The 16,719-nt window shown below is 39.5% G+C and overlaps 1 protein-coding gene across 4 annotated transcripts in view; it reads left to right on the forward strand.

Moving 5' to 3' along the window:
- The window catches only part of PARD3B (par-3 family cell polarity regulator beta), a 644,857-nt gene that overhangs the window by 430,932 nt on the left and 197,206 nt on the right, over positions 1–16,719 (forward strand). The window lies entirely within an intron of this gene.

The following is a 16,719-nucleotide window of genomic DNA, read 5'->3' on the forward strand; positions in this document are numbered from 1 at the left end:
GATGTTTACCCTCTCATCAATCATTCACTTGAGCTCCTCATGCAGTGTCACCCAAAAGGCGTTATTTTGACCTGGGTCAACCTGTACCAAGCCCGCTGATCACGTGTTTTTGCATTTTCTTTTCTTTGTGAGTTGGTCAATTGGCTGACATGTTTCAAAGTCTCATGTTAAAACATGCATGGATAGAGCCTCAATTAATCATTAAGTGAAATTCAACACTCTCGGTAAATTTCCACACCACCTGTCCGATGCTAAGAGAATCCTGCTCCCAGAATCCTCTAGCAAATGGAGACATACCAAGCCATACAAAATTCGTGTTCATCACATTCATTCAAAACAATCACAGTAGTTCATAATAATAATTTAAGCATAAGGAGAAAAAGCTATTGATTAACACTAGTTAGCCATGCAATCAATATAAATATTGGAGTAATTGATCATGAGTTAGTCCCCAATCATAGTCCAGGTTGCTATTCATTACCTTTCCAAACAATTAGAATAGAATGACTTGTATTGATTAGCAAAAAAAAATCCTCTTATTTCTAGTGCAAATGATATATTTTACTGGGCTATAGAGAGAGATTGCAGGTAAAGAAAGAAAAATAGGATTCATGCCAAGTAATGGAATACAGGTTCAGGTATTCAGTCTTCAGATACTTACAGAAGAAACAAAGGCATAAAAGAGTTGATATAATTGTATGGGTTACAAAAAGGTTTCATTAAGCTGATCATGGAACGCTCTAGAGAAGCTATTTTCCTCCACATTTGGTCAACTTAAAGTGCAATTTAAATTGTAGCAGTAGTCACAGTAACAAAAGGTACAATAAGATGTTCTGACATTGGAAAAGAAGTTTAGCAGAGCTGTTTAATATCTTTGCAATTGTTCAAAATGCTAATGTACATTGTTCTTAATGGTTATGAGGGAGGTGTTAACTTTATTGGAAGCAGAAGCTATAATCTCTGGTATGTTAGCGATATTGTCATTATTTAGTCTTAAGACTCTATTAAAGAGCTAGTAACACAAGTAATGATATCTAATATCTATTTCAGACTCTTCTAACATTTAGAAATAAAATTGATGCATCCAAGAGGCAGCATATTACCACAAGAAGTGAAAGTTTGTACTTTTAGGTTGTAAATAAAAGTGTTTGATGATGGAGATAATTCAGATAAACAAAGCAGAAAATATTTTAGCAAAGGCCTGTTAAGAGTTTGGAAAGGGAAGGCTTTATCAGAGGAAAGGAACATGTTGAGAAGCTTGAAGATATGGGGAAAGCAGTGGATGTGATATATCTTGACTTTAGCAAAGCTTTTGATATGGTCTCCCACAGTAGCCTTACCAGCAAGTTAAAGAAGTATGAAGTGGATGAATGGACTATAAGGTGGATAGAAAGCTGGCTAGATCGTTGAGTTCAATGGGTAGCGATCAATGTCTCATAGATTCATAGATACTAAGGTCAGAAGGGACCATTCTGATCATCTTGTCCGACCTCCTGCACAGCGCAGGCCACAGAATCTCACCCACCCATTCCTATGAAAAACCTCACCTATGTCTGAGCTATTGAAGTCCTTAAATCATGGTTCAAAGACTTCAAGGAGCAGAGAAGCCTCCCTCAAGTCAACCATGCCCCATGCTACAGAGGAAGGCGAAAAACCTCCAGGGCCTCTCCAATCTGCCCTGGAGGAAAATTCCTTCCCGACCCCAAATATGGCAATCAGCTAAACCCTGAACATATGGGCAAGATTCACCAGCCAGATACTACAGAAAGCCAGATACTACAGAAATAGTCTCAATGCCTAGTTGGCATCTGGTATCAAGTGGAGTGCCACAGCAGGTCGGTTCTGGGGCTGGTTTTGTTCAACATCTTTATCAATCATCTGGATGATGGGGTTAATTGCACCTTCAGCAAGTTTGCAGATGACAGTAAACTTGAGGGAGAGGTAGATACGCTGGAGGGTCAGGATAGAGTCCAGAGTGACCTGGACAAATTGAAGGATTGGGCCAAAAGAAATCTGATGAGGTTCAACAAGGACAAGCGCAGGATCCTGCACTTAGGAAGGAAGAATCCCATGCACTGCTACAGGCTTGGGACCAGCTGGCTAAGCAGCAGTTCTGCAGAAAAGGACCTGGGGATTACAGTGGACAAGAAGCTGGATATGAGTCTGCAGTGTGCCCTTGTTGCCAAGAAGGCCAATGGCATATTGGGCTGTATTTGTAGGAGCATTGCCAGCAGATCGAGGGAAGTGATTATTCCCCTCTATTCGGCACTGGTGTGGCCACACCTGGAGTACTGCGTCCAGTTTTGGTCCCCCCACTACAGAGAATCCAGCGGAGGGCAACGAAAATGATTGGGGGCAGGGGCACATGACTTACAAGGAGAGGCTGAGGGAACTGGGGTTATTTAGTCCGCAGAAGAGAAGAGTGAGGGAGGATTTGATAGCAACCTTCAACTATCTGAAGGGGGGTTCCAAAGAGGCTGAGGCTAGGCTGTTCTCAGTGGTGGTAAATGACAGAACAAGAAGCAATGGTCTCAAGTTGCAATTGGGGAGGTCTAGGTTGGATATTAGGAAACACTGTTTCACTAAGAGAGTGGTGAAGCACTGGAATGGGTTACCTAGGGAGGTGGTGGAATCTCCATCCTTAGAGGTTTTTAAGGCCCGGCTTGACAAAGCCTTGGCTGGGATGATTTACTTGGTGTTGGTCCTGCTTTGACTAGGGCATTGGACTAGATGACCTTCTGAGGTCGCTTCCAACCCTAATGTTCTAAGATCAGGGAAGTGAAAGGTCCCTCATTTTCTGGGTGTCCAACTTAATACCCCGTGACCTGATTTACAGAAGTGCTGAACATTCAGGTCTGCAACTGAACTCAATGGGAGCCATGTTTTGAGCCTATAAAGCGCTGGGTAATGTTAAGTACTCTGGAAAAACTGGCCATGGGCAGTGGTGGCTAGCACATCCCTCAGCCCACGCCACTTCCCCCAGCCCCCATTGGCCTGAAGCAGTGAAGTGTGGCCAGAAGGAGCTGCGATCGACCGAACCTGCAGACGCTGCAGGTAAACAAACCAGCCCTGCCAAGGGCTTATCCTGGCGGGTCGCATATCAAAGGTTGCCAGTCCCTGCCTTAATATATCTCTCTCTGCCTCAGCTCCACCTGTAAAATAGTGATAATATCACCTTCTCATTTCAAGGGTGTTGTGAAGATAAATTAATTGTTTGTAAGCCACTGGGATACTATAATGATGAGCACCATAGAAAAGCTCAGGAGGAAATTATTCTGTCTTGAAAGCAGGGTTTGAACAGTGTGCACTAATTAAGGCCCGTGGGTCACAAATTGAACCACGAAGAGAAAACAAAATATTGACCACCTTCTCACACATTGTGCATGCGTGTGTGTAGAGAGGGTGGGTGAGTGGGAGAGCAGCAGCTAGAGTCAGACCCAGAAGCCAACTGATAGAGAATGTTGTGCTGTCATGCGAGCACTAAGTAATCAGAATGTAACAGAGAGATTACTGGAAAGGGGAGCATTTATTTCTGAGAATGCTTGAGGATCTTATAAAGGACATTGTAAACAAAATATCACACTTGTATCTCAAAATTTTATATCTACTAACACTGAAAATTACCAGAACAGAAAGAGATGGGAGAAATTTTTTTTTCCTCCCTTAATTCCTGTCATCAGTATTAGAACAATAACTGTGTTCTCATAAAAGTGTTGTGGTTAGAGATCATGTCCACAACTTTTCCTCAGGCTCAGCAAGAGGGTGGTCACTGGGAACGGCAGCAGGGAAACTGAAGAGGCAACAAATAGGCATTTGCACTGAGAATGGGTGACCCAAAATATGTTTGAAGATGTTATCAGGCCAAAAAAAGCCATCTGGACATCAGCAGAAGAGTAGAGGTTCCATATATACTGTTTAAAAGCTGCTCTTATCAAAAACATATTTCCCAAAATAGTCATTTAAAAAAAATTCAAAATGACTGTTGTTTTTATACATATTGGAAATATCTAGCGCTAAAAGAAAATGAAAACTAGAAGAAGAAAAGAATATGCAGAGAAGAATTTGCTGCAAATAGACTCAAAGAAATGAGTAGTTTCGCAAAGTCAGATAGCTAGACCTCATGAGAGTAGAGGAAGCAGTAATCAAGCTTACTCTCATGGAGTGTAGTTTGCAGGAGTGCCCTCACAGATGATGGTTGCACATGGTTATGTACTTTGAGGTATAGGATAATAATATTTCATGAACCACTGATAAGCTGAGAAGAGGTAATTTTATACAGTTTTTAAAAACCTTTATGCTCTTATTTCTTTCCTCATGGTGTGAATTTCTTGAATAAATGAAAATAGAATTTACAGAACAGTGAAAATATTTTTGTGGTATTGGAAAAAGAAAAGCCTTGATTTCATAGTTATGGGAATTACCATAGCTTGACTAAAAATATTTTTTCTGGGGAACTAATATAGATGGCTTAGTGGATTGTTAAAACAATGAAAAGCTTTTCACATATACAGTAGAACCTCAGGTTTCAGAGTAGCAGCCGTGTTAGTCTGTATTCGCAAAAAGAAAAGGAGTACCCGTGGCACCTTAGAGACTAACAAATTTATTAAAGCATAAGCTTTCGTGAGCTACAGCTCACTTCATCGGATGCATTTGGTGGAAAAAGCAGAGGAGAGATTTATATACACACACACACAGAGAACATGAAACAATGGGTTTATCATACACACTGTAAGGAGATCACAGGTTTCAGAGTAGCAGCCGTGTTAGTCTGTATTCGCAAAAAGAAAAGGAGTACTTGTGGCACCTTAGAGACTAACAAATTTATTAGAGCATAAGCTTTCGTGAGCTACAGCTCACTTCATCGGATGCATTTGGTGGAAAAAACAGAGGAGAGATTTATATACACACACACAGAGAACATGAAACAATGGTCCGATGAAGTGAGCTGTAGCTCACGAAAGCTTATGCTCTAATAAATTTGTTAGTCTCTAAAGTGCCACAAGTACTCCTTTTCTTACTGTAAGGAGAGTGATCACTTAAGATAAGCCATCACCAGCAGCGGGGGGGGGGGGGGGGAGGAAAACCTTTCATGGTGACAAGCAAGGTAGGCTAATTCCAGCAGTTAACAAGAATATCAGAGGAACAGTGGGGGGGGTGGGGGTGGGAGGGAGAAATACCATGGGGAAATAGTTTTACTTTGTGTAATGACTCATCCATTCCCAGTCTCTATTCAAGCCTAAGTTAATTGTATCCAGTTTGCAAATTAATTCCAATTCAGCAGTCTCTCGTTGGAGTCTGTTTTTGAAGCTTTTTTGTTGAAGTATAGCCACTCTTAGGTCTGTGATCAAGTGACCAGGCTTATCTTAAGTGATCACTCTCCTTACAGTGTGTATGATAAACCCATTGTTTCATTGTCTCTGTGTGTGTGTATATAAATCTCTCCTCTGCTTTTTCCACCAAATGCATCCGATGAAGTGAGCTGTAGCTCACGAAAGCTTATGCTCTAATAAATTTATTAGTCTCTAAGGTGCCACGGGTACTCCTTTTCTTTTTGCGAATACAGACTAACACGGCTGCTACTCTGAAACCTGTCATTATGCAAGGCACTGAATTTAGCCGTATAGAGTGGAAATCTGTCAACTTCATGAAAAAACTCGCACAGATACAGACAGACATCATCTTCCTCTCCAAATGCAAACAGATGGACATCATACCGAAAGGACTGAAGGTAAAAAATCCATTACAATCTACATACCACACAGACTATGCTGACAGCTTGTGCCACACACTCTCGAAGAAACTGCGGAACCACCTGACCAACATCCTCTACAGCAAACAGGGAAAGATTAAGAATGAGCTCTCAAAACTGGATACTCTCATAAAGAACCAACCTTCCACACAAACTTCCTCGTGGCTGGACTTTACAAAAACTAGACAAGCCATTTACAAAACACACTTTGCTTCTCTACAAAAGAAAAAGGACACTAAGCTATCTAAACTACTATATGCCACAAGGGGCCACAACAATGGTTCCCGTAACCCACCCAGCAATATTGTTAATCTATCCAACTATACTCTTAGCCCAGCAGAAGAATCTGTCCTATCTCGGGGCCTCTCCTTTTGCCCCTCCACCCCCACGAACATGATACAGTTCTGTGGTGACCTAGAATCCTATTTTCGACGTCTCAGACTCAAGGAATATTTCCAACACACCTCTGACCAACATATTAACCCACAGAGACCTTCCTGCCAACACTACAAAAAGAAGGATTCTGGGTGGACTCCTCCTGAAGGTCGAAACAGCAGCCTGGATTTCTACATAGACTGCTTCCGCCGACGTGCACGAGCTGAAATTGTGGAAAAGCAGCATCGCTTACCCCATAACCTCAGCCATGCAGAACACAGTGCCATCCACAGCCTCAGAAACAACTCTGACATCATAATCAAAAAGGCTGACAAAGGAGGTGCTGTCGTCATCATGAATAGGTCAGAGTATGAAGAAGATGCTACTTGGCAGCTCTCCAACACCACTTTCTACAAGCCATTACCCTCTGATCCCACTGAGAGTTACCAAAAGAGACTACAGCATTTGCTCAAGAAACTCCCTGAAAAAGCACAAGAACAAATCCGCACAGACACACCCCTGGAGCCCCGACCTGGGGTATTCTATCTGCTACCCAAGATCCATAAACCTGGAAATCCTGGACGCCCCATCATCTCAGGCATTGGCACCCTGACAGCAGGATTGTCTGGCTATGTAGACTCCCTCCTCAGGCCCTTCGTTACCAGCACTCCCAGCTATCCTCGAGACACCACTGACTTCCTGAGGAAACTACAGTCCATTGGTGATCTTCCTAAAAACACCATCCTAGCCACTATGGATGTAGAAGCCCTCTACACCAACATTCCACACAAAGATGGACTACAAGCCGTCAGGAACAGTATCCCCGATACTGTCACGGCTAACCTGGTGGCTGAACTTTGTGACTTTGTCCTGACACATAACTATTTCACATTTGGGGACAATGTATACCTTCAAATCAGCGGCACTGCGATGGGTACCCGCATGGCCCCACAGTATGCCAACATTTTTATGGCTGACTTAGATCAACGCTTCCTCAGCTCTCGTCCCCTAATGCCCCTAGTCTATTTGCGCTACATTGATGACATCTTCATGATCTGGACCCATGGAAAAGAAGCTCTTGAGGAATTCCACCATGATTTCAACAATTTCCATCCCACCATCAACCTCAGCCTGGACCAGTCCACACAAGAGATCCACTTCTTGGACACTACGGTGCTAATAAGCGATGGTCACATAAACACCACCCTATATCGGAAACCTACTGACCGCTATTCCTACCTACATGCCTCTAGCTTTCATCCAGATCATACCACTCGATCCATTGTCTACAGCCAAGCGCTACGATATAACCGCATTTGCTCCAACCCCTCAGACAGAGACAAACACCTACAAGATCTCTATCATGCATTCCTACAACTACAATACCCACCTGCTGAAGTGAAGAAACAGATTGACAGAGCCAGAAGCGTACCCAGAAGTCACCTACTACAGGACAGGCCCAACAAAGTAAACAACAGAACGCCACTAGCCATCACCTTCAGCCCCCAACTAAAACCTCTCCAACGCATCATCAAGGATCTACAACCTATCCTGAAGGACGACCCATCACTCTCACAGATCTTGGGAGACAGACCAGTCCTTGCTTACAGACAGCCCTCCAATCTGAAGCAAATACTCACCAGCAACCACACACCACACAACAGAACCACTAACCCAGGAACCTATCCTTGCAACAAAGCCCGTTGCCAACTCTGTCCACATATCTATTCAGGGGATACCATCATAGGGCCTAATCACATCAGCCACACTATCAGAGACTCATTCACCTGCGCATCTACCAATGTGATATATGCCATCATGTGCCAGCAATGCCCCTCTGCCATGTACATTGGCCAAACTGGACAGTCTCTACGTAAAAGAATGAATGGACACAAATCAGACGTCAAGAATTATAACATTCAAAAACCAGTTGGAGAACACTTCAATCTCTCTGGTCACTCGATCACAGACCTAAGAGTGGCTATACTTCAACAAAAAAGCTTCAAAAACAGACTCCAACGAGAGACTGCTGAATTGGAATTAATTTGCAAACTGGATACAATTAACTTAGGCTTGAATAGAGACTGGGAATGGATGAGTCATTACACAAAGTAAAACTATTTCCCCATGTTTTCTCCCCCCCCACCCCACCCGCCACTGTTCCTCAGATGTTCTTGTTAACTGCTGGAATTAGCCTACCTTGCTTGTCACCATGAAAGGTTTTCCTCCTTTCCCCCCCCCCCGCTGCTGGTGATGGCTTATCTTAAGTGATCACTCTCCTTACAGTGTGTATGATAAACCCATTGTTTCATGTTCTCTGTGTGTGTGTATATAAATCTCTCCTCTGCTTTTTCCACCAAATGCATCCGATGAAGTGAGCTGTAGCTCACGAAAGCTTATGCTCTAATAAATTTGTTAGTCTCTAAGGTGCCACGGGTACTCCTTTTCTTTTTAGTAGAACCTCAGAGTTACAAACACCAGACTTACTAACTGACAGTCAACCATACACCTGATTTGGTACTGGAGGTACGCAATCAGGCAGCAGCGGGGGAGCAAATACAGTACAGTACTGTTAAACATAAACTACTAAAAATATAAATGGAAAGGTTAAAAAAAGATTTGGTAAGCTAAGGAAACTGTTTCTGTGCTTGTTTCATTTAAATTCAGATGGTTAAAAGTAGCATTTTTATTCTCCATAGTAAAGTTTCAAAGCTGTATTAAGTCAATGTTCATTTGTAAACTTTTGAAAGAACAACCATAACATTTGTTCAGAATTATGAGCATTTCAGAGTTATGAACAACCTCCATTCCCGAGGTGTTTGTAACTCTCAGGTTCTACCATAAGTCACTCATATGAATTCAACTCAGGGTATAGTTGTTAACATCTGACCTTTGTGGTGTAATTTATATGAAATGGGAAATGCTTTATATTCTGTCTGACTTCTTGTGGGCAGGTGTCTCCTGACAAAAAGTAACACCAAAATTTGGTGCCTGTATTCCAAATGTAAGCGGAGAGACCAAGGGTAAGATTCTCAGCTGGTGTAAGTTGGTGTCACTTCATTGCAGGATGTGGATATCTGATGATTTACACCAACTGAGGATCTGACCCTTGGTCTCCAGCCCTAAATATGATCCCTGATGGTCTGGGTGAAGGTCTATTAGGATAATATTTGTAGAATGGCCATCATCCACCCTTAGGTACCTGAACTAAACAACCGTTTCAGTGTTCTCCGCTATTAATCTTTCATATGAATCAGCTCACTTTAATGGGAGCAACAAACATTTCTATGAACTGAAATTTTTTTTATTTTTTTTAAGACCAGAAGGGATCATTATGATCATTTAGATTTGCTTTCTGTATTGCACTGACCTTAAAATTGCATCCAGTGATTCCCCCATCTATCCATCCCAACAACTTGTGGCTGAACTATAGCATACCTTTCAGAAAGATATCCAACCTTAATTAACGATTTCAACTGAAGGAGAATTTATCATATCCCTGGATTAGTTGTAACTGTGACCTGTCCTCAAGGTTATTAATCATCCCACCAATATTAGTGTTACCTGCAAACTTTTTCCCTGAGTCAAGAAAACACTTTAAGTGCCTGGTTCAGTCCATTCCTTTTCAGTATTTAAGCACATGTTTTACCAAATGAGGATGCTTTCCTAAATTTGTGGCCTTTAACTGGGCAGATAGATGGAAACATAGCACTGTCATACACACACAGAACTAAATGTTCTAAACTTTGCACAGGTGAAGTGCAGTGGAAGATCAAGGTGAGTGACTACATATATTACATGAAGACATTCATTTGCTTGAAGTAGTAGTCTTGCCCGCTGTATTTAAACCATGTACATAGGTGTGAACTATGCAAAAAGGGAGGGGATGGAGGAGGAGATTCACTCTTTTGGAGCAACAATCCTACCCACATAGTTATAATTTGCAGTTAAAACAAGTCTTAGCAGTACAAAACTGTGTATGTATTTGTCAACTGTTTAAACACACAAGTAATTAGTAGTATGGTAAGGCTTATTTAAGGGTTTTAAAAGGCAAACGTAAAAATTCTCTGAATAATAATATTGGGAAAAGGCTGTAATGGTAATGGAGACAGAGGAGACTAACAAGAAGCGATTTAGGAAGGCTTAGCCTTTCAAGATGATATTGAGGTTAGAGCATATTTTGTAAATGTGTCAGAGTGGAGTGGGTTTTACTAAAATACAGATTTGAGGAAACTAGCTTTATTTGGCCTCTCATTCTCTCTTGCCAATTTCTTTTTAAAAATAACTTTTTTATTGAAGGAACACATCATGACATAATAGATGCCATGGGGGAGCTACAAAACTCTTTTAAGAGGGATAGTACCATGTATCCAAACAGATGTAAAACACAAAGTAATACATCATAGCATTAAGCCTCAACCTTAATCAACATAGGTAGCTAAGGAGGTATTTTTGTTTTATTTTTAGCTGAAGCTGGGTTTGTAAGCCAGTTATGGATGCTTGCTAATCCCAACAAGGCTGCCAAATGTCATATTAGTCCATGTCTTTGCATATTGTATAATACTTTGTAAGATCTTCTGTTGTAGCTGCTTAGAAGAATTTTTTTTTTTGCCACTTTCTGCCTGATTTGGACATGTTTTTATAACAATTCACTTTCATGGAAAAAGCCATAAAATGTTTTTCATATTTTAAGGATGTATTAGATCAGTCTGCTCAGTACTAAAGTTTTTCTTAATTGACTTATTTTTCCCCCATACCTCTTTTGCCTTCCAGAGTTTACCCCTTGTATCTTATCAAATTTGTTGGTTGAGGAGCATCTGAGAATATCCCTTTTAGCTGCGGATGGACAGATAATTGCTTGTTAATTGCTCATCTAAGTATTGCTAGCAATGAATCTGAAATATGTCTGCATATTCTCTTGCCTGTGGAAAATGTTGTGTAGGTTCAAGATTATTGCCAAAATTACACAGATCCAAATAAAGTTAGAGTAAATAAACCAGACATGGAAATTAAACTTCCCTTCTCCCCAAATCCTAGAAAGGAATCTAGTTCTCAGGCTATTTACAAGCAAAGTTTGGAAGACTTTCTTCAGTCATTTCTGGTTATTGGTGAATGGGGAAAGAGTATTACACTTCTGGAAAAATGGTCTTTTTCCACTCCTCAGTAACTCAAACATAATTGAAGGGAGTTTTATTTATTTTTCCCCCCATTTTCAAAAAAAAAAAACACCAAAAACAAAACAAAAAAAACCCAACAAGATTTCATCTCTGGGCGGGGACCATGAATGGAAAGTTTCAGGATAATTTCAAGAAATTGTCGAACATTTAAAAAAAGAAAAAAAAGAGGAATTATAAAGAAAGTCCTAATGTAACTTCAACTGTAGCTCCAGGTATTAAGAAAGCTATAATAAAAATGCTTTTATCAAACTTTTTAAAAATTCAGATAATCTTTTTAGAGGACAGAAGGGGATAAGAAGGACCATCTTTTGATGAGGGCACTTTTGTTGAAAACCTACATAATCCTTTCCCAAATCTTTTGGACTTTTTGAGAGAGAGAAGTACCAGAGAGCCCCTTTTCTTGATTAATAATAGGTCTGATAAAATTCTGTATTTGCCAGTTTGAGAGCTGTATTTTTGCTTTAGTTTAGATACATTGGCTTTTTTAACACTTTTCCAAGAAAAAATTATTTAATCTTATAAACTGTAATTTCAAATGCATCAATGTTTTTGTGAAGTAACCTGTGTGTATGGGCCTCAAATGTAGCTGCATCTTTTATGTCAGGAATTTAAAGGCATCTTCTGGCAAAAAGTGTGATAATTTCCCAGGCTGAAACTTAACCAGCACATTTCCTCATAAACACATATAGATAAGTACAGAAAAATGGGTTTGCATGATTACTCTTGAAAATCTAGCCACAAATTGAGCCAATTTAGGTTTAGGATTAAGGGAGTTGAAATCGGTTCTGTTCTTTGATTCTGTTTTGTTTTAAAGTGCAATGAAGATTAATCTGTTGAGGTTTCTGTACTACAGGACTTACTAATTATTGCTATCGGTGATTTTGTTTGAATTCCGGGTTTACAGTTAAAGGAGTAGGTGGCTGAAATGTACTAGGTTAAACTGTGAATAAGCGCTTAAGTTCGAAAATCTCAATGGCCACTGGAGCTTTTTGTGCATAAGTGTTGCGGGGTCTTCACAGACGGAGATGCATTTCCGTTTGTAATCTGCTAATCTAAAAGTGGTTTTCTGATAAGGTTAATGCCCACATAATTCCTTAGGGCCTTGACATAGGGTTTAATTGCCACTTGGCCAACAAATGTTTGTTTCTTATCCTGTGTGGAATTCGAGGGGACCCAGCAATGCAAACTATTGACTGATAGAGGACAAACAAAGTAAATACAGTATTTTATGTTCTTTTAATTCAGGTCCAAGTGGATTTGGATTAAGTGTTTATTCAGTTTGCTGGCTGCTTCAGATGCTGTGGCATATTGATTCCTTTTATTACTAGCAGCCATTTAACCTGACCTCTCCCAGATCCAGTATTTTAAAAGCCATACATTTTAACTTTACTTATGAGCAAAGTCTGAAATGCTGTGAAAGCCTTTTTATTAGCCGAGCTTTCCCTTGCTCCGTGTTCATGTGTCACCCATGGCAACAATATTTAGAGCTTCTTAAATGAGAGTGGCTGTTGGGCAGTTACAGGAGAAGAGGGGAACTGCAATAAAATGAACTCATAAAGATCTCCAGTGTGTGGGATTCACTGATCAGGGAGCGGGCAGGTGTACCTAAGAAATAGTTTATAAGCTAAAGGCTTTCCCCCCATTTATTTTGTTAGAGATTTCGTTTTCTGCTAGTCTTCTAATTTCTGCAGAAGAAGGAGGGGGAAAAGAGATTATTTTATGCAATGATTTTTTTTTAATTGAAGGCTAAATCAGTAACATTGGAATGTTTTTCTTTACTCTCCTAACCCTGGCTTTTCTTTTATAATAATAATAATCTTCCCATAATGCTATAATACCCTTGATTAATCCCCACAATGATTCTTGAAAATTTTTAGCTGCAGAGCCCCATATCGGTATGTGTGTTTGTAAAAATGTGTCCAGACTAAAACTTACTATACAAAATTGGCTTGGCACTTCTTAATTTAATCAATTGTAAATAAGATGAATGATTTTAAAAGGATTTTTTTGCATTCACATGCAAATAACTCAGAAACAGTTTCAGTTAGAAAACACTGAAAAGCTAGAAGTTCATAATAAGATTTTTTTTTATTTTCTGTTTTTAATTTCAATATAGATATTTTATAAGGTATGTTTTAAAAAAAATCTGATTGCAAGATCGGAGCCTAAAATGGTTAAGTGGTTACTCTGGCCCTGATTCAACAAACAGTTTAAATACATACTTAAATCCCACTGAAGTGAGTGGAATTTAAGAATAGGCTTAACTTAAAGCATTGCTTAATTACTTGGCTAAATATAGATGGATTTAAATATGTGTCTAAAGTTAAGCATTTGCTGGAGTGCTTTACCAAATCAAAGCTATAAGTATAATTTCCATGGACTTGAAGTCAATGGGATTTTTACCTTTGATTCTAATGAAATAACGTCAGGCTCCATATTTCCAGTCCCCGGGGCAACAGTGCTTTGTGTCATCAGATCTCTGTCTTGTTCTACACTGAAATATCCCCATTTGTGGACCTACTATGCTCTACCATGATTAACATTTTGAAAAGATGTTCCACTTTCTTTCTTTGGCATTAATCCACATCTAATACAGAAAATTAGGGCAAGCTTTTTGCATTGAAGTCATTGCAAAAGGGGCAGTGTTCCCCAATGTATACATAGCCTAAATGTAAAGGAACAAGGAAAGGTCACACTGGGAAAATATGCCCATCTTAAAACAAATCCATGTACCTTGTATTTTTCTTTTTCTTTCTTTTTTTCTTTTCTATTTTGCTGATTATCAGAGCTATGATTGTTTGAACAAGCGATTTCTTCCTTAGCCTATCAGCCCTTATTGTGTTTCACATGGGTAGTTCCCTGTGCCCACCTGGAGCCATGTTGAAACAGATGCAGGGGTTCTCCTGTGCATAATGCATTGCAGAATCAGGGTCTGAATTTGTTTCTGAGACAAGTCATTATTGTGGATTTGAGATATCTGTCATTTCCTTAGCAACAGACTGATATAATAAAAACAAGGTTATTACTTCACTGCAGTATCAAGCAAGAACAGAAGCTAAGTGAAAAGGCTCAAATGAAAATATTTGCACCTAAAGATAGGGAAACTGAAACTAGCAAAGTAAATGGCATTTTATATAAATGTCCACTTTTTTCATATTTCTCAGTAAAAAGTCTCTCTCAAAGAAATGTCTAACTGATTTGCCTTATTACCCCCATAGCATCCTTCCTCCTACAGTCTATAAAGAAGCATCCTGCTGTGCTTAGAAGTAAAATTTAACATTCTAGATAGCCGCATGTTCTCACATACTTACAGAAGTGAAGTTTCATGGATACTAGCATTGGGCCCCTCATTTATTTTGCAGCTTTGGATTGGAATCAAAAAGGTTGTTTTAAAATGTCTGTGCCTTTGTAATCTAGATCGATTTATCGAAAGCATCATGTTCCCTGCTCATCTGTAGCATGGAACAGATCTGTGATTTTATCAGAGAGAGGGGAGAATTGAAATAAACAGGACACTGGAATTCTTTATTCTCTTCAGTTTGGGACTGATCAATTTACAAAGAGCCTGAACTCACTCGGAGTCATGTTTTCTGAAACCTGGAGATTTTCCAGTCTGTTCGGCCTTTCCCCATATGCATTCTCCACTAGTAGGTTGTAACAGCTAAATCCTAGAATGCATTTAATAGACATAAATCATCCTTAGGAGAAATCTCCTGTTTTGAAGACAATAAAGAAGCTTAATTTATTCCTAGAGTCACACTAACCACAGGCCCCTCAATTTGCACCAAATGGGAAAAAAAAACACAAGTTATCTTGGGGTAGAGACTCAAATTCCTATGAAAACATTTTGCTGCTTGTAGTGCTGTGGTATAAAGTAAAAGGTTATGTCAGAGGTTAAACTGTGCAATCAAATAAAGAAAGCTAATTATTCTAATAGGTGGCAAGACATTTTGTGAAATTTTGAGACTAACTTAGTTTGTATTTTGTCTAAAATGTTCATCACAAAGCTAAACATGTCTTTGCTTGAAACTAAATTTCTTAATTCATACTCTTATTTCTGTGACTGTGTGAAGCTCATTACCATTTTGCCGAGATGTATAGAAAAACTCATGTTTAGTGACGGGCTGTTTTTCTTCTTGAAATATTAATACATTGCCTCACAACTGCAGTATCTATTGATGGTAGACTGTCGAAAATGGCTACACCAGTGTTCGTTCCCAACACAGCATAGTCCTGCATTTCTGACTAATATCTAGTGACTTTATTAGTCCATGCATTTCCTCCTCAGATAATGAACAGCATCCTTTCCTGGCCTTCAAGATGTAAACTGCCATTATTCATAGTTGAAATTGTAGATCTTACAAGTATGAACTAATTTGCAATTATGTACAGTAAAGTACATTGAAATGTCAGTAAATCTAAGTCTGTAGCAAACTTTTTCAATCAGAGAACTTGTTAAATTCCCCGATGTGTTGATTTTTCTTTCTTAGATGTATCTGTCAGGTGTAACATTATTCAGCACTTGGTATTTCTGCTTCTAATTTAGGATACTTGGCTTGAAGTATAAACCAACTAGAAGATGCATGTTATCTCTTACTTGTGAGTGCAGGAAATTTAGCACATTTTCCTTGCTTTTATCAAGTCTTTCATAATGTCTTCCATGAACCAAATGAACCAGTGTTGAAAGGGCCATAGCATCATTAAGGTCTCTCCACAGAAATAGCCTCTGATAGCTACTCACTTGAAAAGCACAAACTAAACAGTGCAATGACTTTGAAATCCCTCCTTTCCAAATCATTCTGAGCATCTGAGCAGTTGATGTTTCAGGAAGTTTGAGTGAGAGAGTGAGAGAGAGAGAAGTCCTTTTCAGCTGTATACATTGTGGCGCCTACCAGAAATATATGTAATCATATTAAACTAAGACTGTTCTCAAAAAAGTGAACATGAATTAACTGAGTCACTGTATAATCTTATGTGACCCTTGTGGGCAGGGACCATGACTATCTTTCTGTTTTCTGAGGTGCCTAGCACACCAGGTTGTTGTAAATGACAATTACTTTTTCTTGTGACCTAGTGCCTGTTAAAAGGGAAACTTGCACTTTTTTTCTTTTATACAACAATTTATTTAGAAGAGGATTTTCACTGGTTGCCTACCTCCACTTTTGCCTTTGGAAATCCTCCCCCTGACCTTAAGTTGATCAAGTCTGTTGTTCTTGTTGTATACTTTACTGTAGTTTGATTACTTCTCTGTGTAATTTTTAGGAAGCCTGAAGGCACTGTTTTATGAGCTTGATACCAATACCTTAAGATTCTGTACAGTTGTAAGCCTGCCTTACTCTCCTTGACTGAGAGCTACGGTGCTTCTGTAATTCTGTTTTCCTTTCTGTTTGCCAGCCTCAACTCTGCTGTGTCAAGTTA

This window comes from Dermochelys coriacea, chromosome 11 (genome assembly GCF_009764565.3).
Source record: "Dermochelys coriacea isolate rDerCor1 chromosome 11, rDerCor1.pri.v4, whole genome shotgun sequence".
Classification (NCBI taxonomy): Eukaryota; Metazoa; Chordata; order Testudines; family Dermochelyidae; genus Dermochelys; species Dermochelys coriacea.